The following is a 5054-nucleotide window of genomic DNA, read 5'->3' on the forward strand; positions in this document are numbered from 1 at the left end:
GGTATATTCTAAAATAACTAGCACAGTCAGGAGGTTACCAAAATACATTAGCTTCAATGTTTTAGGAGATTAACCTGCTAATTGTATTGACTTCTATATATTAAACATGTAGTGTGTTATCATTGTACTCTCTAAGTATGTACAAACACTACTTCAAAGTGAAATTGAATACAACAAGGTTTTGAAGGCATATGCCTGTAAAGCTAGCTATTTGGGACATCAGTTCAAGACCAGTGTAGTTTTTTCTGCAATGCTCCCCAACCACTGGCTCTGCGTGATGGAATACATCTATCATCCCAGGTTCATTGGGAGCTGAGAGCTGGAGGATTTCAATTTCATGCCATAGGCAAGAACTTCCACATGGCTCCATCTCAACCAAAGAAGGTTCAACACTGGCTAGTACCTATCACCCCCACCTAGGTGAAAATAAAAATAAGAGCAATGTAGTATAAGAAACAAACAATATCAAAACATGCCAATATAAACCATCATGAACAACACACACCTAGTGTTTGTTTCTCATACCTGTAATCCTAACTATAGCTAGGATTATATATGTGAGCCAGAGACACCAAGCAGTTCATCATTTTAAAAATGACTATTGAAGCCAGGTGCCAGTGGCTCATTCCTGTAATCCCAGCTACTCAGGATGCTGAGATCTGAGGATCACAGTTCTAAGTCAGCTCAGGAAGAAAAAAACCCATAAGACTCTTACCTCCAATTAACAACTCAGAAGTCAGAAGTGTCTCTGTGGCTCAATTGGTAGAGTGCTAACTATGTTGAGCACAGAGTCTCACAGACAGTGCCCAGGCACTGAGTTCAAGCCCCACATCTGACAAAAAATAGATAAATAAACATTTAAATGTCTGAATTTTTTGTGAATTAAAATGATGGCGTTCATACACAATTCTACAGACAACTACATATTTCATTATATTTGTGGTTAGAAAAAGTAGCAGCACTTGAATAATGGATATTTTTTCATAAACTAGGGCATACTGATCTCTAATTAGAGGAAATTGCTGGACTCATAGGTAGTATTTTTTGGTTGGTTTTTGTTTTGTTTATAGAACAGGATGAGAAACCTTATTTCTGCCAATGACCATTTGGATATGTATAACATCATCCACAGGCCATGCAGAATTAACAGTAAAGACATGACACAGTCAACTGGCAATAAACTTATTTGTCTTTATGCCATGTTCCCAATGATTTGTTTAGCTTATATGTCCCTATGGCCTACAGTTTCCTATTCCTGCCTTCCTCAAAATACAGCATGTTCCACCGATTCAGATTTGAGCCAAGCAATATGTAGTATTAGTGCCAAGAGTTAAGGAAAGTTGTAACACAAACAGGGAAGCATGAAACCAACACTTTAGTAGCTGGTCACTGGGGACTCAGGCCTAGAATACTAGCTACTCAGGAAGCTGATGATCTCAGTTCAAAGCCAGATGGAGTGAGAAAATCTCTGAGACTCTTCTCTCCAATTAACAACCAAAAAGCCATAAAAGGAGCTGGGGCTCCAGAGGTAAAGTAGCCTTGATTACAAAAAACTCAGGGGCAACACCCAATCCTGAGTTCAAGCTGAAGGTCAGGAACAAAAACAAAAACAATCAACAACAAAAAAAAAACCAGAAACTGGGAAAAAGCTCAGGAAAGGATGGCATTGTCTACAAGACAAGTGTACACATTACATGAATTGTGAAATCACTGTACACACCTTAGTAACAATTACATTTTAAAAAGAATGTGAGAAATCCCAAAGCCATGGGGCCTTATGATGTGCATCTGCTTTCCAGAATTTCAAAGTCCCATCATCTAAGCTGGTAGCACAGAGGTTGTAGCTCAGGGTGATGAGAAAATAAGAAGCCAGAGATCCTTTCAGATTGTCCCACCAATTCTTCTATTACTTTAAGCAAAAAAAAAAAAAAAAGCAAAGCAAATAAATTAGACTTTAAGGTTAAACTAAGCTGCTATTAAAGATTCCAGGCAGAATTATATGGTGCCTGCTTCAAGGCAAGAGTGAGGCCAAGCCCACAGCCTCCAGAGAGGCATGACTACCACTTGTCCAACACTGCTGTCCTCCCCGCCCCCAGAGTTTACCTACAAGTCCCAAGTCCCTGCCTTTCTTCTTGTAATTCTTCAGCCACTGGTTGTCTCATTTCTCATTGTCTGTTTAGGTGGGATTTGAGACTCCTTCCTCTCCTCACCCAGCCACCAGACCTCAGGGGCCAAACTCTGCACCTCACAGACACTCCCCAGAACCCAGCTGCCTTTGCAGTTGCTGCTTCCTGAGCCACTGGGCTACTGCCTCCTTCCTCCCTTCATCAGCCTCTGCCAGGGCCTCCCACCCTCTCCCTACCACCACCACCCCCAATCCCAGCTTGGCCTCCCCCGTGGCCACCCCTCCTCTCCACAAATCTCCCAGCCCCAACCCCAGCAGGATCACTGCTCTGGGGATACAACTGTGGGCCAGGCCCAGCAGAATCAAAGGTGCCACAGTGTGCAGCTGGCTGAGAACTGGAGACAGCATAGGTCTCTGATCAGTGTCTTTCACTTCACTTACACAATTATTAATTGTATTGATTTGGTATTTTAGTTTAGATTTCATAACTTCTTATTAAGCCTTTGCAGAAGAGCTGGTAGAAATATAGTCCCCAAATTCGGATTGTCTCTAGTTTAATTCTTTTGAGATTCAGAGATGTTTAAGTAGTTATAACAATCATGAACTCTCATTTTCATAGCAGATGCTATTCAGAAAATAATTGCTTATGCATCTGTTATCAATTATTTACAAGACTTGAAACTTTTAAAGTTTCAAATATTACAGGAAGATCTTTGATTCATGTTGAATGGATGTGAGTAGGTTGAGCTGATTCTTGTGTGAGTGTGTGTGTGTGTGTGTGTGTGTGTGTGTGTGTGTGTGTGTGTGTGTGTGAGTGAGTGTTTCTGTGTGTGTGTAGGGGGGTGTATGTGTATCATTGAAATCAAGGATAAGGATGTTGAGCCCTGGTCTGAACTTGTTTCCTTTATCTGAGATATACATTATGGTGTTTCTTTGTTGGTGGTAGGCTCTGATTGCTTGCCTTTGCCTGATGCTCACATTCCAGCTGAATTTTTTAATTAAAACTTCTTATTTAGTATTGAGCATATAGGACTCTGATGTTGCTTTGTCTTTAGTCTGCCATCTAGGATCTTCTTTTCCTCTTTAAAAATTTACATTCAATATAAATTTTACCTCCTGACTGATTTTCCCTTTAATTTGCATTTTGAAAAAAGTATTATAAGAACTTTGATCTCTGTATTCATGAAGAAAAACCATTTTGAATTCTCTGTTTAATGTAACAACACCTGGACACATTTGTTAACACCAAGATCTTAAAATTTATTTTGTAGCTTTAGTTTAAAATGCCTCCTCCATGTTTACAGCATGAGGAGACAAACAATTTCTGGTAACAATGATAACAGTTTTATTCATTAAAATATCAGATAATTCATAATTTTGAATATGTATAGTGGCAAATGAACACATTTGGTAAATAGATTTGCTTGATAGATCCGTGCACAAAAATACCACTCCTAAGGGCTGAAAAGGTGGATCGGTGGTAGACAGCTTATCTTGAATGCACGAGACCCTGGGTTTGATTCGGCAGCACCACCTAAGCAGAAAAGCTAGAAGAGGTACTGAGGCTCAAGTGGTAGAGCACTAGTCTTGAGCTGAAGGGCTGAAGGACAGTGACCAGGCCCAGAGTTCACCACCAAAAACAAATTAAATAAATAAATAATACTCATATCAAGTACATTAATTTCAAACGTTGATTACCATTTTAGTTAGGGGCAGGGTGCCAAGATATAGCAGACCTCTGTTGCAAAGCTTTAAGAAGGATTTCAACACTTGACAAGTACTAAAGACAAGAAGGAAAAAAATTAGCTCTGCCAACAACATATAGAATCACCACTCAAAGAGAAACCAGTACTAAGAATGAAATGCTTTTCATAAAATTTCTTAAAAGATTCTGGCTCTATATTAATTATCATATAAGTTAACCTTCAAAATCTCCATCGATGGGCCTTAAGGGCACCTACAAAAACTGGAGGAGAGAATCATCAACCAAGATTTTTAATTTTGTAAATTAGGTAATGAGTTCATTTCTGGTTTGACAATCTCATCCCTTCCTTTGCTCTCTGTCTCTGATTTTCCCTCCTGTCCCTGTCCACAGAGGTATAGTTCATTGTGAACATAATATCGACAGAGTACAACTGAAACCAACCCAGCTTGACATATCCATTACATGTTTGTCTGCAGTTAATCAGAAGAAATTGAGAATTGTGTGTTTCAACTGGTAGAGCTAGAACACCACCAGACTTCAATTGGAAACCTAAAGGACAGCGTCAATATTGTGATTTTTAAGAACCAATGCTGTCCCATACATAATCTCAGACTCCACACACACACACACACACACACACACACACACACACACACACACACACACACACACACATCTTAAAATAGATGTTAGTACTGAAATCCAAATAGTTTTTTTATTTTTATAAGTTTTATTTTTAGTTTTAATGAGGTTTGACTTGATAGTTTCTACTAATGAGCCACAACTTAGAACTTTGTTATAATTTTACCCTGTCTGTATTCAGAGAAACATTCTCTGAATTTCTCCATTTCCAGCAATGATAAGTTTTCTCTTCTTGGTCCAGTTTCTTCGTTTGAGACTCAGTCTCTTAGACTTTTCTGTCTTGCATTGTCTGTAAGTTCATTGATCCAGTAGATCTCAGCCATCCTAATACCTGGACAGAACCTGCCTTGGGAAAAGTGTTCTAAGCTCACCATGCAATGGAGGCTGTTAGTACTCACCCATAATCATTTTTTCTTCAGAAATGAGAAATTGGGGGCTGGGAAGGTGGCTCAGTGGTAGAGTGCTTGCCTTGCAGAAATGAGAGATTGTTAGGTCCAGGAATTCAGGGGAAGCACTCACTGTGTGCTATTTCATACTTTTTTGGGGAGGGGTGCCGTCCGGTCCTGGGGCCTGAACTCTGGG

General features: G+C 39.6%; 1 long non-coding RNA gene across 1 annotated transcript; it reads right to left on the minus strand.

Annotated features, from left to right (window-relative positions):
* Nucleotides 1-209: 209 nt before the first annotated feature.
* LOC138825127 (uncharacterized) lies at nucleotides 210-1804 on the minus strand. Its single transcript, XR_011371350.1, has 3 exons — nucleotides 1721-1804; nucleotides 716-832; nucleotides 210-416 (listed from the first exon to the last, which is right to left on the minus strand). It is a non-coding gene; the product is annotated as an uncharacterized lncRNA (long non-coding RNA).
* Between the last annotated feature and the right edge of the window lie 3250 nt (nucleotides 1805-5054).

Source organism: Dipodomys merriami, unplaced genomic scaffold (assembly GCF_024711535.1).
Source record: "Dipodomys merriami isolate MVZ:Mamm:240054 unplaced genomic scaffold, mDipMer1.0.p SCAF_1346, whole genome shotgun sequence".
NCBI lineage: Eukaryota > Metazoa > Chordata > Mammalia > Rodentia > Heteromyidae > Dipodomys > Dipodomys merriami.